General features: G+C 38.2%; 1 protein-coding gene across 1 annotated transcript in view; it reads left to right on the top strand.

Annotated features, from left to right (window-relative positions):
- Positions 1-285: 285 nt before the first annotated feature.
- LOC109414231 (ETS homologous factor) overlaps positions 286-23,058 on the top strand; it is a 43,456-nt gene continuing 20,683 nt past the window's right edge. The window contains exon 1 of the mRNA XM_019688038.3: positions 286-1,416. The gene's annotated coding sequence lies outside the window, so the exon portion shown is untranslated. The remainder of the gene's footprint in view (positions 1,417-23,058) is intronic.

The raw sequence follows: 23,058 nt of genomic DNA, 5'->3' as shown, positions 1-23,058 counted from the left end.
ATAAAAATTACCTTCATGTCGATCATTTTCACCCCACTGATCAATTTCACCCAAAATCACGGTACTAGTCGTATTTTATAAGCCAAGTTTATTTTTTTCGACAAAATGCTCGAGATGGATTTTTTTTATAAATTTTATTGATCGAAAATATGTATGTGCTACAACTTCCCTTATGCATTTCAACCCTGCAAACGCAACAGCTGATCAATGGATCGGTGCATGCAATACGTATACCAGCCGAACGAAGCCGAAGCGTGCGGCCAAAGTAATGGTTATACAAAACCACCGACGAAATACAGACACCATTCAGTCGTGTTGAGGCAGTTGGCGACGTAGCAACTTTAGCTTTCTCTCGATCCCTCACGGTCCTCAAGTCGGGTTGGCTGGACGAAACCGAATCGAGCTTAGTTGTTGGTTGAGTGTTGTTCGTGCACACCATAAGGTGAAGGACAGCTGTGCGAGCGAGCGGTCTGGTGGAGCCACTCTGAAATAAGAAGGTCAGCAGATTAGAGAAGAGAGAGCAAAAATCCAGTAGTGCATTCAATAACAGCAGCAGCCGAGCGGGCCATCAAAGTTCGACAATAATTAGTTGCAGTTCGATCTCGTGTTACATGTCACGCGTAACATATTCAGTTATTAGTGTTTTTATTTGTTTTAAAATAAATGCATCTTTGAGCAATCTTGAAACATTCTAAAATCGTTTAGTGTTGTTCTTGGGAAATCTATCCAGAGAGTTCTCTGCCCTGTGCTTGTGTATTCTGGTGAATTATTCATAGACTATCAAAGTGGTGCAGCAGTGGAAAGCGGGGTGTTCAGCCAAGTGAGTCAACCAAAGCACGCGAAGGAAGTATCAAAGGTGATTGGACTTGACTGTGAGACGCTGAGTACAGGAAGTTATTTCTTTGAATTAGCCTGATTAAAGAAACTGTGATCAGTAGTGCCGGCAAGGGAAACACCTAGGCAAGTGCGTCATATATTCGTGAAAATTATTGAGCGAAACACCGGAAGCTATAATCAGCTTGTTTTCTTGAAATTCGCCTTTGAATTGAAAACTTACTCAAAGAAGTGGAACGAGACGAGCCGAGCTCCCAAGGCGGGAATCAAATAGAGACAGACGAAGCAGGAGAAGAAGGTGAACATCTGCCTCGGGAAAGACGACCGGGAAACGTAAACATATACATACGGGCAAAAGTGCAGTAATAGCAACAGCAGCAGCGCGGCAAACAGCAAAGCCAATCGTATACACACCGGAAAAGCGAGAAGAAATAAGAGAACCACAAAACAGCGCACGGGCGTCATACGGCATCGGGGCCTAAAATCTTGCTGCAGCAGTCGTGCGTTTACGACCTACTCCAATAACAGTGCGCAGCGTGCTTAAGGGCACGTGTGTCGTCCTACAGAACAACCCAGTTTAAGGTAAGATTCTAAGATATGTATGTAACTATTTTCTGCTTCGTGTTTTTCGTACGGAACACGTTTCCCAGCACCGCTGCATTTGTTAGGATACCTTGCGACTGACTGTGCTACCGATCCCCTTGGCTATAAATTATTCATTTCCTTCCGTTAGGGGGTGTATATCCTTTGTTTATAAGGTTTCAAATGTTTCCTGCATTTCGATTGGGTTCGATGCACTGATCCTGCGTTACACTAACAGAAAAAAATGTATCTGAATTGTTAATCGAATGAGACTGTAAATAACAACTTTTTATTTTAGGAGAAAATATGATGAACATTTTGAGCAGCAAGATGCTTACATACAGTGTCGGACAAAACAATAAGACCAGCGGTCCTATTTCATACAAAATGCACAAGTTTGACGATATGGTACTCGGTTTCTAGTAAACCGATTTGGCTGAAATTTTAGAAGCCGACTTCGATTTACGGGAATTTTGATTTGTAATTAATTGATTGAGTTCTGTGCACTACTTCCAAAGTTACAGATATACGGTGCGACAAAACTCTGACACCAAATTTTCATCATGGATATTTGTGGTCAATTAAATAAAAATGTCTCCAACTTTGAATGGTATCCTTAAATTTAGTACTTGTTTATCGATCATCATGTATCAGATACTCTCATATATCCTTTGATAATGGCAATCTGAAAGTGGTCCTATTATTATGTCGTTTCGTATATCTGTAACTTTTGATGTAGTGAGCAGATCTCACTCAATTAAATACAAATCAAAATTCACGTAGCTTCAGGGCTACTGTCAAAATTTCAACCAAATCGGTTCACTAGAAACCGAGCATCACATCGTCAAACTTGGCCATTTTGTATGAAAAATGGCTGGTGGTCTTATTGTTTTGTCCGACACTGTATCTCCATAACATTCGCGGAATCAGTCTAGGCTGTACGCGAACTAAACCTGTTTGTTTACAACCGTAATAGTTTCAATTTCCTATATCTCAATGATTACTCGAAACTTAATGAAAATTTAGTAAAACAAGATGTCGACAAACAGATTATTTTTTCCTCACAAGTCGTATCCATCTATGCATTCCGATTTAGATAAATATAGGGGTAGGCGGGGCATTATGGACACCCGGGGCAGAATGGACACCCTCAATATTTTGAAATATGCGAACTTTTTTGAACTTTTAATGAATGGGGAATATAGTCCATTCGTATAAAACGTAGTTTCAAGAAATAAACATTCGAAATTAAAATTATACTTGATTTTACACGAAAAAGTTGCGTCCTCCGTTTTTTGTGCATGGAAATTATAATTTTCACACCATCTAAAATAAGATTTAGTGATTAATTTATTGCAGGTCGATTAAAACCTGATATTTATAGAACACATGCAAGTAGTTTTGCTGTATCTACATGCTTAACATGTTTATATTTTCTTCTTTATTATATCAAAAATCAAGTTTGAAAATATCTTCTACTGCCGGGGCAAAATGGACACTCACCTTTTTGAAAGAAGCGACAAGGGAAAAATATAACCTAAATCACAAACCAACCAAATTCTTCGATTTCAGTATATTTTCGGTTAAATGCTCACTATATTAGACATAGGGTGAAACAAATTGGTCAAAAAACGACAGAAGTGAAAAATAGTTGTTCTAGGCACAGCTGTACATGCCGACAAAAACGAAGCTTTATCCAAAACAGCCTGAATTTAAATTAACTGAACAAAAATGAACTACTTAGGCGTATTATTCATCAATAATAGTTGTTTTGTAATGAAATGACTTCATAGGTGTAAATAATGTACGAAATTCGTAAGAGTCTCATGGTGTCCATATTGCCCCATGGGGGTGTCCATTCTGCCCCGTATGCTTGAAGACGGTCATGAAAAACTAACATTTTTCAAAACATTTTTTGAAGTGGATAAATCATTTTTCTTCGTGAACATTCTTATGCAATAGATGCTAAATAGACTTTAAAAGGATATATGTATCAAAAAACTAAGCTTTTTTGACATCTTGCCAGGTAAAGTTGGCAAAAACCTTAGGGTGTCCATATTGCCCCGCCTACCCCTAACTAATGTTGAAAGGAAAATGCAATATTTTTCATTATAGAATTCATTTCTCTTGCAATGTGAACTGATGCAGAAAAGTAGGTCATTATGTTGTAGAAGTGATCTGCATAACACATATAGTATGCTACTGAATTGCATAGAAATCGATGATAGAATAAATAGAAGAAGCAACATGAAACGAGCTCACCAATTTATCTTCAAACCAGAGATGTCATGCTGCTCAGTGCGAATAGTGCATCGCATCTCACCGGCAATGAGGTTGCATGTTCGTTCAGGATTGGGGACTACGAATCAACTTACCATAACTGATACTGTGCGGGAAGAACAACATTTTTTACATGACGAAGTATAGGAAAATGCTGCGAAAAAAATGAAACAATATTAAGTAAAAACGTAATTGGATGAGAAACTTCATTTTCTAAGGAATCGGCGCGTCTAAAAAAACAACAGCTAAATAGTTTGCTAATAAGATTTCTAATCTCGTGAAACAAACTGTTTTCACTAAAATGTTGTTTTGTATTTTGAGAAGCATTTTGAAATTCACTTTCTATGCTTCGCCATACAAAAAAAAAATCGGTGCTTAACGCATACGGAAAACTTTTTCATGATGGCAGCTGCGTACCTTAGATCACGCATATAAGCGGTTTAAGTCTACGATACCGGGCCGAAAACAGTACATCATAGCTACATGAAAAGACGCCTGGTTCATTCGAAAAGTGCGTATTGAATGAACATTCCAGAACTTCTTATTTCGAAGTAGTAAAATCGTCATTTGCCAAATGAAACTCGGAAATCATAACATTTTAAAAGAATGTAGTTCAATGGAAAGTTTTTTTTTTCAGCAGATGGTTCAGCAGACCGGAGAGCCTTCTCGTAGGCCTTGCGAGCCGACCTGAAAGGCTCCGAACGACATCTGTCCCATGTCATGCTTTCTTTTTCCTGAGTTGCAAGATCAGAGTTGCACCAAGCGAGTTGCCTTGTGGTCTTTATAGACCGCAAACAGAAAGCTTCTTCAAAAGTTTTCACGACGTAGTACATTGTAGTATCAACAGCATCATCTGAATCATTTGGAGTATCCGTAAAATTTAACCGTAATAAAATTAATAAAGAGATCCTAGCCGATTGATAAGGGATTCCCAAAACTTGAAGTCTGCGGAATATCATTTACATATTCAAAGGGTCAGATAAAGATTGTTAACATGCTTAATGGTCAAATCGTCACTGTTTCTGTTAGAGCAAAGAGTTATGCCTAACTTCTTGTCTAGTAGATACCATGAATGTTGAACGGTTTCACCTATGTTAAGTAATCCAAGATCTGTACTACGTAAGTATTCTATCAAACTGTTGCCTCTCAAGTTAATGTCTGAGCTGATGTCAGATATGCGGTAAGCATTGGCTTTATTGCTCAAAATTAGCGGAAGCCCTATCAAAGTTCAGTATGTGATGGCTTGCTAGAAACATGCTTAGGGCATGGTTCATTATGCAGTAAATAAGACATCAATATAAGTATTATTTGTTGAGGTTTCTAACAGCATATACATCTCTGGTAGTTAGTTCAAAGACGAGTGTATCAACGATTGCGTTGTTAACAAGCACACATGCTCGAGGAATAACACGCGAGTTTCCTATTTCATTTTTACTGATAGTTTTCCTAACCGAGGATTAGATTCTTTGCTTGAAATAGACCAGAAACGATATACTCAAATCGGTTATGGATGAAGAACGCCAGAGATAAAAGTGTACAGAGCATGCTGTGTAAAACGCATATTGCTAAACCGTATAAGTGATATTCACAGCTAATGAGCAACATGCATATACATCGACGTTTTTCATTCAACTGGCCCTAGAGTGTTAGTTGACCCTTGGTACTCGTAGGCTACTCTATTAGCTATGTACAACCAGTGAAGAGAATTGTCAGACAAAAGAGGCACAAAACAAGCAACAAAAGAGACGCGGCGATTACTCTTTATCCCAACTGGTAACAGATAAAGACATGATCTTGATTTTTTTTTTGTTAGCATAGCATAGCATAGCATAGCATAGCCGACCGTACACATCCTGGGGTGGCTGTCGATAGAGACGTTTAATGCGCCAGAAAAGTTGTCTGGGACTTGACAAACCTTTCATTTAACGAACTCTCGACACCTGGCCAGGTCCTTACGATCAGCGGGGATGGGGAGGAAATGTTGATTAGATATCTACTCAGAATATGTCCAAGAACTTGGCCCACTTCATAGATATCTGGAGTTGGAAATTGGATAGGGTTTAATGGGGTGCTTTCCTTGGCGAAAAAGCGTATGAGGAATATGATCTTGATTTTTTTTTTGTTGCAGACAAAACGGAAGCTGAATTTGTTGCGTTCTTTTCAACTCGTGAATAATCCATTATTACTAACCCAAAATCGAACCTTTTTGATGATACATCTTCACCCAAGTAACACAGAAAACATCTTTCAGAATAAACTTTAAAAAATACGTTGTAGTATAGTACTATAATCGTATTTGTACACATATTATGTTGAAATCATGTTTTAACTATATTTGGCAATAACAAGTTACTGATAAATGTTATCACCCTCACTACAAGTTAAAATAACGTAAATTTAACGTTGGACACACAAGATATTTGTGTCATCGTCTTCCTTCAATTGAATATGATATGTATAACATTAGCAGCACATAGTTATAACCTTTGAGCTCAAACATGTTATTAAAACGTTGTTTTTACGTACTAAATACGTTAATGTAGAACATTATCAGTTTGCTATCTTTTCTCACTGACTTGATCATTATTTAATAAACATCTATTTCACTTAAATCAAGGCAATCCAAATACGATAGCAACTTTAATTTAATGCTTTGCGGTTTGATCCCGCAACAAGTATGCTAAACGGGGTAACAAATGGGTATGTTAATAGTCTCTAAAAAAAAAACTTGGCGCAGACCACAGTCACCATGGCTCAAAAGATGGGCGCCACCACTCAACTTTATTTAAATGCCAGGCCTCCCCCGTCACCTAAAAATCACTGGGATACTTACGTGGCGGCTAATTCTCACTTACCAGCATAGTTTTTACACTATTTTTGATCCCGTGAACAATTAATTAGTTTTCGTTCTAGGAAACGCACTCCAACTTTGTTATTGTTATACCTGTCATCCAAAACCAAAAATGACAACGTCGTATGCTATTGGGAAGTAGATGTTCAAAATACGTTGCTATGATGTTTTTTCAATGTATTTCATTCGATTCAAGTGATATTCGACAAACATGTTATTGAGATGTATAACAGTCGTTATTTGAACGTATTTCTAAAAATTTGAGTTCTTCCATATATAAGGCCAGACCAATTACAGTGCCTGCTAAAAAAATTCACACTACCATTTTTTATATATAGCCGTTTGTTCGCCTACTGATGTTTCTGCCAATAATTATTCATCTGGAACAGTTTAAATATGTAATGAAATAATATAATTTCCTTATTGATAACGAAGACAAATTCTGCAGTCTAAAAGAACATCATCAGTACATCATAATTGAAAATAACATCCCAAAACATTCTGACGGTACTTTGTCAAGAAGCCACCATGTTGCATGTCTGAAAATGTGTTTGAAAATTTCTTACAAACCACAGATATGTCAAAAAGCTTCCCTTCTTATTTCCAATCCGATGGAAACGAATGAATTTATGAAGAGGAAAAGTGCTTATTTCACCATAAATTTTGAACGGCACATGAAATTAAGTCATAGTGCCCTTACATCGGGATGGTAAATTACAAACGAAATGTAAGGCCTGGAAATTATTTTGAGCCATCACTAAATACTACATTTATAAAAGATGCCTTATTTATTTGTTGTGCGTGGTTGATAAATATTAATTTCGTGCCGGCAATAAGTAAGTTGTTATGATGTTTCTGAGAACATATTCGATATGTAATTGTATGTTATAAGAATGTATTGAAAAACATCTTCTGTAACATTTTTTGCGCTTTTTCGGTTGAGAAGTCCCAAAAAAATGACCACGTGGTTTATGGACAGCCCCTAAGCGGTGTGGAGAAAAACCTAATGGGTAGCATGCACTAACAACCATGCGTCTCCATGTGTATCTCAATTCCTTAGGTCTTAGGAAACACATGATTGATAGTATAATCGCCGCCGAGATGAACTAGCCTAGGGCTAAAAATCTCGTTAATACAGATAAAAAAAGTATAATCGCCGCAAAACCCGAATTACCAGCAAGAAAAATCGTCAATTTCCAATTCACGTTGGAAAATCAAAAGAATTTCGGTGGGTTCATCTGCCAGGCTAAAAAAAGGATTCATTCTAGCTAAAAAGCAGCTATAGCAATGATCAAGTCCCATTTTAAAATCATTTTAAAATCGACCAGCCATAGAAGTACGTGTATTTTGCTAGACTATGTCGTTCTAGCGAAGCGAATGGTGGGTAAGTCTATAGAGCCTTGCTATTCGATGACGTGGTCATGCTACGAAATGACGTGCGGCTGGGAATGGGAGATTTTTAATATAGGGCTAAGAGCTGTTGCATGAAATACAAGAACTTAAACGCTGGTCCCCAAAAACAAACGGTTTCTCGTCCGGTCCCGAAACACCAGAAAGCGTCACAGGCGCGTACCCGCAGCTTTGATGAGTGTCGGAAAATTAACACTCCCCCTAATCTGTGACAAATTGTATCAAAAGCGCACTCGCCGCCAAGAGCAAACGTGTGAAAATCGTGACCGCACTCAGTGGAGGAAAGCGAAGAACACTGCGCTGAAAAGAAACAAGATACAATTAGATTAGACATGTCTGTCGTCATTCGTCTCAGTCCAATTGCTTTCGACACCCGACGCATGTTGATTGGTAATTTCAAAAGATCTACCCGCCGCAACCAGCCAGAAGGCCCCTTGGGTGAACCCACCAGCGCAGCGCACCGCCATACGACCACAACCAGTTTTCAAGTTTGGCTTTCATGCTGTCGCCATATACCTCACACTGAATCGAACCAATCACGGCGACGACGACGAGGAGGACGACCACAACGGTGAAGGCCGACTTTCTGCGCACATGGCGGCTACCGAACCGACAACCGATCGATCGAATGGTGAGAGCCGCAGATTATGAGGGGCTTATTGATTATTATATGGCAATGATCGCATAGCCATGAGTGGACCAAGAACTGTGTCAGCGAGTGCTTGCGACAGTCAACACTCGCTCTTGCCCAAACAGCTGAATAAGGCCAAAATTTACGGCTGTTTAGAACTGGGTCTTGGCGGTAAACAACCGCCTTCGCTGCTGGAGAGACTTTCCGGAATAGCAAGGAATCTAGGCCACCCGGGTGACGCGGTTGGCATTAGAAAAGCCGGATAAACCTTAGGGGCCGTCCATATACCACGTGGACAGCTTGGAGGGGGGAGGGGGTTAGCGAAAAGTCCACGCTTGTCCACGGAGAGGGGGGTGGGGGTTCGTCAAATGTCCACGTGGACAACATTGACATATAAATTAGGAAACAAGAATCTACAAACGAAACTAATTATGTCGCATTATTGATGAGATTCTCTTCAACAGTTCTTTCATACATTTTATTTTATTATACATTGTATTTTAGTTGTAAGTTACTTCTTCAAGGACAAAATCATGGTATTGATGCACAGACTAATTCTGGAACTCGATTTGAATAGGTCGTATGTGCTTTTGTCGATATAATATTCGATTAGTTGGATTCGCTTCTTATAGCGGAAATTGTTGAAATTTTACAAAATCAATACAGGTAATCTTCGATATAACGTACCCTCGATATAGCGTACCCTCGATATAGCGAATTCGATATAACGTACATTTTGCTTCGATATAACGTACAACATAGAACATTTAAATTTTTCCCGTGAAAAACCCTCAGATAAGCTACGAAATCACTCAAATCAGTGTATTCTTGCAGTTTTAGCTTTGTTAACAAAAATTAGCTCAAATTGAGGAAATTTTTTGTGTACGTTATATCGAAGCAAAATGTACGTTATATCGAAGCACAAAAAACGAAATTACTTTTTCATGAAAACTCATGTTTTTCAATAATGTTTTTGTGTATTTCACCGAAATCATTATCTGGGTTTAATTTCACGTCGAATTCATCATAACTAACATAAAAAATATTAAAATTTTCTCTGCTTCGATATAACGTACACTTCGATATAACGTACAAAGAGAAAACTTTTTTGTACGTTATATCGAAGAGTACCTGTACATACAACCGATTCCTTACAAAATAGGCTTTCCGTTTTATCATTAACAGCCACCGAAATATCATCCATATTTCTACTATCGATGAAAGCACATACGACCTTTTCAAATCGAGTTCCAGAATTTGTTTTAAATTATCAGAATTTTTATTTACTTAGTTTTCTTCATCGAGAAATATTGTGGAGATTTAAAATGGAGTGTACACCATGCAAATGTTGATGTTTCAGTCAGAAAATTTTCATTGAAGTTCTTTATGGATTTTTCGATGTTTCATATAAAATTTTTAAACTACTTCAAAGTTTCAAAATACATGTAGGAATTTGCAGGCTAACCTCAAAAACTTTTTTTTGTAGGTTCCTTTAAAATTTAAGATGTTTCTAATGGATATTAAAGTCTTAACCTCAGCAATACAATTTAGTTGCTGTAATTCTTGTTTTTTGTAAGAATCTAAGAAATATAATCTTATCTCAACAAAAATCTAGGATTTAAAATTAACTTATCTCAACGAAGCAATCAGACAATCATAGATTGAACAAACATTCTAAAAACATCGTCTTCAACCAGAGGCTGGACAGACTAAACATTGAACAATTGCTAACCTTAGACGATGGGCATTACAAAAAAAAACACCCAGTGAAGAATTTTCCGTTTGACGAAAATTTTCACCAAATGGAGCAAGAATCGAACCTACACTCTCACAAACATGAAGCTGAATTAAAAACAATGTTGAAAACTTGTAGGTACCTATTTTGTGCTACCTACTTGTTTGTATTCTATGTGAAGCTATAGAATATTTGTATTTTATAAAGTTTTCAATGTTTAAGACATTGTTTACGAAGAAAAAAAAACAATATTTAAAAACAAAACTTTTCAAAATCACTTTTTCCATTTATTTTGGAAATATGAAAAAAAAATCTTTTTTTTTCGGATGTCCACGTGGATATTGGGGGAGGGGGGTAGGGGTCAATGAAAAGTCCACGCTTGTCCACGGGGAGGGGGGAGGGGGTCAAAAACCATGAATTTTCTGTCCACGTGGTATATGGACGGCCCCTTACGCAACCGGAGGAGGGGTAGGTAATTATTGCCGATCGTCGTCACTACGGACGGTGGCTAATGATCGATGTCAGGAAGTTGAATCGTCCAATTGTTGTTGTGTGTAGGTACGATGTGGTGACATGGATGTCGTCGATGCGTTTGCTGCAGGAAATTTAAGCCCAGGAAGGTCTTCCTCTGTTTTGGTGGGTTTTTATGATTAGTCACTTCGTTTGCGGTCTCTATGGTGGCTACCGTTTCTGGGCGGGTACGTACTTATCTATCTACTTCTCATCGATGTATCTATAGGTACTTGATGCCTGCTTCAAATGATTGTGCAATAAAATAAGCTACACTTCCATAGGACTTTAAAAAAAACATCGGATATATGTTCAAAACACTGATAGATTTTTTTTAAATTGATACAATACTTTTAGTTGTAAAGTTTTACAAAGACATTCCTGTAAAAAAACTAGCTAGAAATTTATAAATTATACTAGCTCTAAACATACAAGATTCTGTTGCGAATAAGCGTCTCACACTATTTGAACTGCAACCTTCTATTTTTTCTATTATTTTTTATTCTTCCTCTGCATTCTTCAAGAAAAAAAAAACTCAAATAACAAAACACAAGATATGATAAACTGAGAAAACTTACAACAATACCCCCATTACAATCAGTGGCGCCTGATTAAAATTAAACATTTTATATACCATGACGAAAACGCAGCCTACAGTAACAGTCTACAGTTAGCTGCACCAATGAACATAGCACCGGCGGGGCAGCCAGCCAACAAATCCAGGGCACCGTTGCTGTGGCTTACATTAATTATCGTGGAGCATGATTCACTGTTTCGCGCAAGCATTGCCCCTTCTCAAACAAATGGAGAGGTTTCTTGAGTCAACAACTCGGAGTTTCAATAGCATATTCATCATCACTTGTGCAAATTCTGTAGGTAGCTTCCTTTCATCAAGCGGTGAGCGAGCAGGTTGATTAATTTCATGATTTGAGTAATAGAGACCGTCTGTAGGTATTTGAAATTACCTTTTGAAACAATGGCCTCATGGAAGGTTAAATGCAAATTATGTATAATCTGCGTGTGAACTTGCCAAATGCACCAATTTGAAACATTTTTTTTTGTTTTTTTTTTTCATCATATATAAGAAAACATGTTCCCTGAGGTGGTTGATTGAAATATTTTTTTTATCTGTATTAACGAGATTTTTAGCCCTGGGCTAGTTCATCTCGGGACCCACACTTTACTTTCCTTCCGTAGGAAGAACTCACATTTTGTGAGTATGTTTGGAGTGGGATTCGATCTCAGGTCCACTGCGTGATAGTCACGTGCTTTAACTATCACACCAGACCGACCAGGTCCGCTCCACATTGAAATATCTTAAAATACATTTAAGTGAGTTAGCGAATTAGCGAATTCAATATTTTGAGGAAACTAAAAAAATCCTTTTTCTATACCTGGATAAGACGCGTCCACATACATTAGAGTTTTCAAACATTAACCAGAATCAAAATAATCTTCTTCTATTGTTATTGTCGAGGGACTTTAACCCGAAGGTCATTCGTCCCTTGTCGCAATACCTGCGAGGAAATGTTCTACCGGATCCAAACGAAGAGTAAAAGCAAATTTTAATAACCGACATTTGGCAGGATATGTATGAAAATGAAGATTGTTTATGCACCCATTCCCAAATGGCAAAGCTGCAAAAAAAAAGCCAAATACCTTTTGGGACACCCTATACTGCCTCTATTCGCATAAGAGTCCCGTGTTTGCTGGATTTCCCATTTACATGGGACTGTTGTGCGAATGGGAGCAGTGTAGGTAATTTGAGTTTACAACATTTGTAATAGTAAATACTATAGATAGTAGAGTAAACATAGATCCGTGTTGATGAATCCGTTGTGTCCAAACGAACTGTCAAAATCTGTATCCAAACGAGCATGACGTCACGGTTTGGACAACATCAATGGAGCGCATGACGTCATATTCAACCATCACACTCTTGAAAATTACTACTTACACGCTTGAAACATTTTAGTCAGCGGTGTCCGCGGATCTATGTTTACTCTACTATCTATAGTAAATACTACTATGGAAGATATTCGTATTAGTATTTTGGAAGATACAACTTTCCAACATACCTATAGGGTGTCCCAGAAAGTATGGGCACAACTTTGAAGCTCTGCCGTTTGGAAACGCATGCATGATTAAGCTTCATTTCCACACATATCCTGCCTTAATGTATTCACATCAAATGCCAATTATTACAATTTGCTTTTTACACATCGTTTGAATGCGGTAGAACATTCCCCAAAAGACCTTTTAAAGCTTCTGAACAAATTGCTTTATTTTTCAATAGTATCGCTTTACAAATTATTTTCCACGCATGAAATTGAGTTTGATAAAAATTTCAAAAGATATATCCGTGATTTTCTACATGCGTATCTATTATACAACTATTTGGTTTGAATTGAAAACATTTACTTTCGAAACTGAAAATTTAATTCAAACACCATAATCGATATTTTTGAAACCCCAAATTTCTAATAGTTGAAAACAAGCTCAAAAATATAAATCACGGCATGCAGAAAAAGACAATTAAACTTCACTATAAGTAAAATAAATACTTTACTATTACTTTAGAGCTTTTAGTAGAACTTGTTACTTTTTTGAGGTGTAGAATTAGCTTGATGTTAAAATACACATTAATAAAAACAATAAAAAAAAGAACTTGTTACTTCAGACTCTAGTTTAATTTAAAAACGCTTCACTAATACTTCGACTAGTCGAGCACTTGACACTGAAGAAGTCTGTGAGTCACAGACGAAATAGGCCTATCTGTCCGAAGATAAGCACAGTAGTAGAATTAAAAGGGATTTGCCCGTCCTTTCTAGTTTTTCTTTAAAAGAGTTATTCATTTTTTATTTTCTTTTGCAAAAGTGAAGTATTAGTGAAGCGTTTTTAAATTAAACTAGAGTCTGAAAAAATAAATACGCCAGATTTACTAAGTGTAGATTGAATTATTTTATTCTCATTAAAACATGCTTTAAAACTCGAATGTCTGAGGCCATGCCTCATACAGAAATAGAAAAAGCGATTTTTTCGATTTTCTCAAAATTCTGAAGGGCCAGTACGCACAGGCAAACCATATTCTTATAAAAAATTTCAATCAAGCATCTTCGGCAACATGTTTCCGAATATATCATGCCAAAAAAATTGTTTCGAATTTGTGCATTTTTCAAAACAGTAAAAAAGTAGGTTGTGCAGGAGTATTAAAAGGTATTTTTTTTTTTCATTTTAAACATTATGCATACAAAAACACTTTTGAATGTATAAACTCCTTACAGGTATCAATAAAAATACTTTGAATTAAAATACAAAAATATAAAAATTGATCTTTGTTAAAGAATGACTGTTTTCTCACTTTTCATACTTTCTGGGACACCCTATACTACAACAAAATGATTTGAGTTGGTAGCTTCAAAGGTTGCTTGCTACTGATGGTATAGTAACGTTGGGATTTTGATGAAAACTGGAACATAGGAAAAATTGTGTATTTTCGGCAATTTTGTTCTCTTTGCCACGGTTTTTATTTAAGCTGTTGAACTCAGAGTTAGCCTCAAATCCTACGCAACCAAGCTGAATTATATGTACAACCAAGTTTAAGGAAATTTAGTCAACAAAAACCCAACATGACGAAGAACACAAACCTGCCGATAATATTCATTGTCACCCTAGTTATGGAAATGAAATATTAACAATTTCGAATGAAAACGGCCGATACCGATTATCCTGGAAGAAAAAGAAGAAAAAGATACCCAGGATTCATTCCCAAATACCTCTGAGGATCTCTCCCGAATTTCTTCCTTTAATTCCTTCCGGATTCCTCTTTGATTTCTACCATAATTTTGAGGGGCTCAGATGCAAAGGTGTCTAAGCGACCATTTTGTCGATTTTGAGCTAAACATATCATTAAGATTTCAAGCTTTAAGGAAATTTTTAAAATTGTTTCTACGATAATTGAAAAAATAACAATAAATCCGTGAAGATTGGGGTGATTTAGAAATTGCACACATGTTGGACCTTATTTACTCGAAAGTGGCTTTTTTCACTTACACCCCTATTCATTCTAATTCCCTCATTTGTCTTTTTGATTTTTTTTTCACTGATTCGCACAGAATCTCCGCGATTCTTTCCGAAGTTTCATTTTTTCTATTTCTGGGAAGTTCCGAAATCTTTCAGGTATTCCATTCAGGATTTCTCCCAGGAATTTTCGATAAAGTTGTAGAAGTAACTCAGGAAAAATCTCTAAAAATGAAGAATCACTGCAAGAAATCCAGGAAAGAACTACGAGGAAAAGCCTTACTGAAACTCTGGAAGAAATCAAAGAAAGATCTACATGAGAAATATCAGCACAAGTTCCTGAAGATGTCCCAAACAGGAACTAAGGAAGAAACTTAAAAAAATCATCTTGAGAGAAAGTACACAATAAATTCGGAAAATCTGACAGATATCCCGGAAGCCACACCGGCAGAAATTTTCTAAAAGAAGTATTGGTAGGGAGAAACTCTGAGAGAAATCTCTGGTTAATTCAAGAAATATCCCAGAAGAAACTCCCGCTAGAAACTATAGAAAAAAACTCACATAAATCCTTTGGAGAAACTACAGAAGAAATTTTAAAAGAAAACCCGTGAGAAACTCTGCCTGGCAAATGAAGGGCAAATTTTACCATTAAAATAAAATGTTTGAATGGCAAAACTTGCTATTAATTTGTTTGAAATAAGAGTTAAAATAACAAAAATTATAACTAAATTTCTATTGCATAACAACTAAAGAATAACTGATTTTGACATTAAAATAATAAAATAATAGCAAAAATAATGCCAAAATAATAACATATTTTAATGTGATGGTAAATTATGCAAATGTTTTGATATTATAGCTGATAGTATAATAGTAATAACATAGTGTTATAATTAGGGACAATGGAAATTAGCGGTAAAATTTCTTAAATTTCGCGGGCTACTATTGTGGATTTCGCGGCAATGTCGCGGTCCTATGTTTTTGACCATTTTTTTGAAAAAATAAATCAATTTTGCATGTCAAATGAATAATTCATTTAAAAGTAACAAGTTTTATGATTTTTCAAGAAAGAAGCATACATTTGATGCAATGAATTTTTATTATGCAGATACGGAATCGTAAATAATCTCAAACTGTCGAAAATTATCTGTCAATTTTTGACTAAAAATTTGAAATTTATGGGAATATGTAAGGTATTTTTACAGTTTTGTCAAATTTCGCAGCATTTCGCGGGATTTCTTGAATTTCGCGGATTTCGCGGCTTCCGCGAAATCGCGAATTTCCATTGTCCCTAGTTATAATAATAACAACTCGCCAATAACAAGTTTTACAATGATGGCATGTTATGTTATGTATGTATGTGTCATCCTAAGCTATTCATAAACAACTAAAGATATGATGACAAAATATGTTATTCTTTAGTTATTGATTTGTTATTCACCTCTATCCGGGTGGGCCCAATATAGGGAAAACTTCTGGAAGAAATCCCGGGAGGAACTTTTGCTCAAAAATTCTAAAAAAAACTGGATTTCATTAAAAACTTCTGAAACTTTAAGAAATCCCAAGGAGAACTTCTAGGTAAATCCCGAGAGGAATACCGAAAATAATCCCGGGAGAAACTTTGTGATAACATCTGAGAAATATCCTGCGAAGAACTCTTGTAGAGATCCTGGGTTCAATTCTGAAAGAAATCCCACGAAAACTTCTCTGGGAAAAAACGTAGGAGGGACTCCGGTAGGATTCCCGCGGAGCTATATGAGTAATGCCGAGAAAATTTCAGTAATGCAGTGGAGCGGACCTCTGGTGTGATGGTTAAAGCACGTCGAAGACCTGATATCGAATCCCACTCCCGACAAACTCGCAAAATGTGAGTTTTTTCTTCGGAAGGGAAGTAAAACGTGGGTCCCGAGATGAGCTAGCCTAGGGCTAAAAATCTCGTTAATACAAATTAAAAAAAAATCTTCGGTAATGCAGAAGAAATTCTGCAGGATCCCCATGAAAACTCCAGGACAAATCTCTAGGCATTCAGGTATCCTGGACGATTCTCAATGCGCAATTGCTCGGAGATGAACCAGCCCCTGGCTGAAAATCTCGATAGTAAAGATAATGATAATAATAATAGTTAAGGAACAATTCCTGAAGAAATTGCTAGAATCTTGTCCAAAATGCCGGCAGGAATATTGGAAGGACATTGAGGAAATTGTAGTTCTTCTATTATATTTTTTACATTATATGGAAGCTTATTTAGTTTTATGAGTTTGAATTTTATTTTTTTTTGTGTTGATCGACTGTCAAAAAATCGTAGTATCAGTTTTTAAACAGTTGTCCAATTGAGTAAAAATCAATGACCAACCTAATTACCTCGTTACCATCCTGGTCTTCATGTTTCGTCTACGGTAATGAAAACTCCCACTAAACAACAAGCTAAACGAAATGATCCCTCATTAATGCTTTACACTAAACATTAATCGTAGACACAGGGAGACCTACCGAAATAAATTGAACTGTAATGTGAATCGTGCAAACAATGACCTACATTACTGTCTTGGTAGGAGATCAGCAGGAAGGCGCAACGCTGCCTCTGCCCTAAGCTTTGCCGGACATAGCACACCGGGCAGAAAACAATCCTCAATGCGACCAAAAGGAAGTGGAAAAGAAAAGCTCAACAACGACGGTCCGTCGTAATTCAGTAGGTTCAGTAGTTAATAAGGAAATCCAGTCCCTCCATACATTGTGGTTGTATTTATTTTCCAATTCATAAACGTTTTAATTGTCCCGCAGGAAGACATACCGGAAAACCTACGATGCCGAGAGGGTCTGAGAATAAGCATTCTTATGTCATCCGTCGGAGAGGAATCTCCGTAGAAAATAGAACGTAATTTCTTAATCAAAGGAAGTGCACGATTGGTGGCGGCGACCGTTGCGACGGTGGTTGACTGTCGTTTGTTAAGGTACATGATGGTCGGAGAATCAAAGCAATTGTTTGCGGCCGGATGAATGACCATTTTCTGAACGTCACATTCTGGTCTTGGTCTGGTTTCGATTAGGCAGTTGCTAGCTTCATACAGCCAGGCGGAAATCTATTAAAATACCGTCTGTAAATCATCTGCCTGCCTTTGGTTCGTTCATGCGTGCACCTATGCCCAGTGAACCATTGAAGGTAATCGTCTGCTTGCTTGCCATGGCGGGCGACGAGACGGTAGACAGATAAAATCAGATGCAGCGTTTTGCCTCTGTCACTGTCTGCTGCTACTGATGTTACAACACGATCTACACCTCATCTGCCTTCTGTCCGATTCGTTTCGCCTATCCCACCACCAAGTCTCGTACACATGCTATGCTCTCCGGCTAAATCTCGGCTCCCGCTCTCTGCGTTCGATCAATCCACACAGATCAAGAATCCAGAACGGAAAAGATTTCTTAAGCCGCAGACCGTGGCACTACGGAAAGGGGCTTATTAATATCACTGCTTATTATCGAGCTATGTGTTTTGTTTATACGCTCAATCCACACCATATTTAAATTAGATTTCCTGTTTCCCTAATTGCCTAATTTTATTAGCCGGTATGGGTATCCCCGCAGCGGCAGCTATGGGGATCACTCGGCGAGATTCGGAGCACTTTTGAAGCGATACTGCGCGTAGTCTTTTTGTTTTAGTCAAGCCGGAGTCCGCGAGTGGCTGTGTGTGTGCTGTTCCGCAGTGAATCTTTGTTGTCATATGCCACTTGCCTCTTCCGTTCCGAGAGGGCATCATCCACAGACGCTGTGCATCACGCGTGGAGGCCGGAATCTTGCCACTTGCGCTTCCGGTTCTGCCAGACAGCGTTGCGGATATGCAAACGGGTTGCGTGCTTCGAGTTGTGGTTAAATAATCAACATCGCAGACGGTGGAATTATGTGCTGCTTATTATGTGGATAGGGGGTCTCCAGTTAGCCTAGTGGTTAAGGCTATGGATCGCCAATCCGGAGACGGCGGGTTCGATTCCCGTTCCAGTCGGGAAAATTTTCTCGACTCCCTGGGCATAGTGTATCATTGTACTTGCCTCACAATATACAAATTCATGCAATGGCAGGCAAAGAAAGCCCTTCAATTAATAACTGTGGAAATGCTCTAAGAACACTAAGTTGAAGCGAAGCAGGCCAAGTCCCAGTGGGGACGTCGAGCCATAAAGAAGAAGAAGAAGATTATGTGGATAGATTGTAGAATATGGACTGTATGCAGTAGGATGTATAATAAGCATTAAGCAAGTCCGTGAGCAAGTCCCACAAATTCGTTGATATATAGTCCCAGACCGCTGTTATGAGAATTGCCTCCTTTACGTCCGTTACCAAAGCACACAGAGATTTAGGGCTGATCACTGGCTCTAAGACAAGATTTACGCAATCTTCCAGCGATCGAAAGCTGTGCTGGCCGTGGCCACGTCCTTGCGACAGCTGAGGCATGGGAAAGGAAGATAAGTTGGACACTTAAGAAAAATGTGTAGGTGAAATTGATAGTGGAAGTCGTTTGGTGAACGTTTAGGCACCAAAACGATATACTGGAACAAACTCACCAAATTATACGAATTCCAGTACTCTCGCGACGAAATTGTTGACCTATATTTGCGTCTAACGGACATCCAGCAGCAATACCCCTAAAAATTACTCAGAAATCACGTGAAAATGGAGACGATTTCCGGCAGTTAAATGGGACTAACACAAACTGTCACAAAAAAACCGCGAATTATCCTACTCAACATTACGTTGAACACCGAAAATCAATTTGCATGCTCATAGTCCCACCAGCTGGAGCAAAGAAAACACGTGACAGTTTTGAAAACGCAGCCCCTCGCGCGCATAGTCTGCTACGACCCCTGTACGATTCACAGTAGGTTGTATAGTCTGGTTCAAAAAGTAATATTGTAATAGTAGTTTACGCAACAAGGTGCAGAATTACGATTTTTACAGCACGAGTCGTACATTTATCCAACGAGGCTTGCCGAGTTGGATAATTGCGACGAGTGCTGGAAAAATCGAGTTCTGCACCGAGTTGCGTACAACGTTTTTTGCAATTTCATAAATTACCCTTGAGGATAGTTTTTAACAAAACTTTTTCATCAAACTGCACACTGATGTTCACAGCCATGTTTAAGAAAATCTGAACATAACAGGTTATACTGTGCAGTTGTCACAATTTTTCAAAACTGCGTCCAGAAAGCATCAAGAAGTTGACCAAAACTGAAAACAGTGCTGTAATGGTTCATTACGCAACGCAAATCAGTGCTGTAATGAACCATTACAGCACTGTTAATTTGGTGTGGGAAAGTAGGCCTTTTCCTGTCAGGTTTGCGTGAGGTAAAACAGCCTATTACGATGAGAAATTGCGAAAAGATTTTTTAAAACAGTTTTTAGTGGAGATTTAATTAGCATGCTCATTACTAAAACACCAACATATCTATCAGTAAATTTTCCGTTCGAAAATTCCGAGAATGTGGTTTTAGTGGAATCACTTTTTTAAAATGAATGTTAGTGGGTTGTCAAACTTTATTATCATGAAAAGTGCACCTGAATAAGTTTTAGAACCCCTCAGCTAATTTGTTGGATTTGTGCTGGTTAATGACATCCTTCCCGAGCCTTCCAAAAAATGAATAATTAAAAATAAAATGGCATCCTTAACTTCTCTCAGGCAAAGATGGGAACTCTCACTTGCAAAGAGTTACACTCACTTGCTATTTCCTCAGCTCAGAAGCAAGTCAGTGTTCCCATCCCTGCTCTCAGTTTGGCATTTGGATCGTTATCGTGCTCTGCTGCACTGACCTTGTCGTGTTCATCAAAGTGCTACTTTCCCTTTTCAATTCCCTCACGTTCGTCCGTCAAGTGGCTCCCGACCTTATCCCTCTACATTTTGGCTCGTGGTACGAACTCGTTGCAGTATGGGCTGAGTTTCTTAAGAACATCCATGTTTCTTGAAAACGTCACGGCAGTTCTCGCATTCCGCTTCCAGGGGGCATTTTTTTTTTCTTCCGAAAGATACCCGCTGTTTGTACCCGCTTCTGTTTGTATTATTGCCTGTTCTGCCGGGTTCCATGCTGCAGCATTACTGCCCGCGCTGCTTTCTCCTCCGTTTTTCACTTCCCGTCGGTCTATTTTTGCCTTTCTCGTACACTAAGTGTACTGGAAAGGCTATATGTTCACTCCAAAAATGACTTTTTGATAGGTGAGGTGATGTCTGTGTGTGTATGTGTGTATGTGTGTGTGTACAAATAAACTCACATCACTTTTTGGCAATAAACCTCAACCGATTTTAACCCTAAAAGGGATACCTTCATGGCCTCAGTTTCGTCACCTCGCTGAGTGTGTTCCATGAAAGACGAGCTCTGAAAGGTGCCTGGGGTCCAATGGACCCCAGGTATCCCTTTTAGGGTTAATGACCGATGGTTCATTCGACGTGTAATCTGGTCCCATTGTTTCCTATTGAAAATGGTTCGAATCGATCCAGCCGTTCCGGAGTTATGGCCATTTAGGTGTTCCGGACCGGTACCCCTGGAAGTTGCCAGACATGGAAATGCAACAAACCCATGCATGTAACCCATCAAACAACGGCATTTTCGATTCTCTGATGAACGGTGAGCAGGGAAATAGTCTCACACCATATCTGAATCGGTAGTGTTCCGGAACCGGTTCTGAGTGTCCCGCCGGAAGTAGCCAAATATAAAATTGAACATAACCCATTCATGCGTCACATCAAGCAGCGGGGGTCGCGACGGAAGTGGCCAAATATAAAAGTAAACCAAACCCAAGCATGCGACACATCAAATCACTGCTTTTCCAATAACCTGATGGCCGATCATTAAGAAAGTAGGCTCAGACCACATTGGTAACTGTCGGCTGTATTCCGGAACCAGTTTCGGATGTCTCGACGGATATGGCCAATTATGAAAGTGATCCAAACCCATGCATTCGACACATTAAATCGCGGCTTTTTTATAACCTAATGAAAAGTTAGCAAGAAACTAGTCTCCGACCATATCTGAACCGGTAGTGTTCCGGAACCGGTTCCGGATGTCCCATCGGAAGTGTCCGAATCTAATAGTGAACCAAGTCCATGTATGCGACACATCAAAAAGCGGCTTTTCCGATAACCTGATGAATAGTTAGCAAGAAAATAATCTCAGACCATATCTGATCCGGTCTTGTTCCGGAATCGTTACCGGGTATCCCACCGGAAATGGCCTTATATAAAAAGAACCAATCCCATGTATGCGAAACAACAAATAACGGCTTGGTGACTGGTTATCAAGGAAGTAGGCTAAGACCACATTAGTGCCGGAACTAGTTCGGGGTGTCCCTCAGAAAGCGGCCAAATATGAAATTGAACCAAACCTATGCATGCGACACAGCAAAGCGCGACTTTTTTGATAACCTTACGAACGTTAGCAAGCAAATAGGTTCGGACTATATAGGGTGGTAGGCTCGTGAATGCAAACTTTTTAAGGATTGATAGAGGATCATAAATGGTGAAAAAAAATTTCTACGCAATTGGTCAAATCTCAACCGTTACGTAGTAATTGAACTTTACATGTTTTTGACTTGCATGCCTCAAACTGGCTATAGATTGAACACCTATTCATAGGTTCCTTGTGCAATTTCGATTGCTTTGGTCAATCACGGAGTAGCAACTACGAATTGTGTGGTCATCTATGCTCATGCTTAAACTGGTTATAACATGAAAATGGTCGATCTAATCACAGCTTTTTAACCCTCATTCGAAAGATTATTAAATTTTCTATAAAGATCTTCGAATCTATTGGTTTAGTTAAAAAAAAATTTAGTTTACTAAAGCAAGTAAGCTCAGAAGTATTGTTTTTTATTTGTTTTTGTAAATTATCTTTGAAAAATGCGTAATAAATTTGAATTTTCTCCTAAGCAAATTTGTGGCCCCTATTCCGTTCTACAATTCGTTCTTTGACATCAACGGTATAGCTCCTCTCGTGTTCTTGTAATTCCGAATTCAACATCGTATTTCAGATCATGTCAAAATCTTCATATATGCAAGAGAACAAAATCATGACCAAAGCAATCTAATCAAATCACACCATTTCAAATTCCTGCGGTGTTAATATAAAGTAGGATGAATGAACGTTTTATGGGAAAATTATAATTTGATCGCATCAACACTAAATAAAGTTTTTCCAATCGCCTTTTGTGTCTGTCTAAAATTACTGT

Source organism: Aedes albopictus, chromosome 2, assembly GCF_035046485.1.
Source record: "Aedes albopictus strain Foshan chromosome 2, AalbF5, whole genome shotgun sequence".
NCBI classification, from domain to species: Eukaryota; Metazoa; Arthropoda; class Insecta; order Diptera; family Culicidae; genus Aedes; species Aedes albopictus.
Note: the sequence above shows the minus strand (reverse complement) of the source record. Positions and strands in the feature narration are given on the sequence as shown.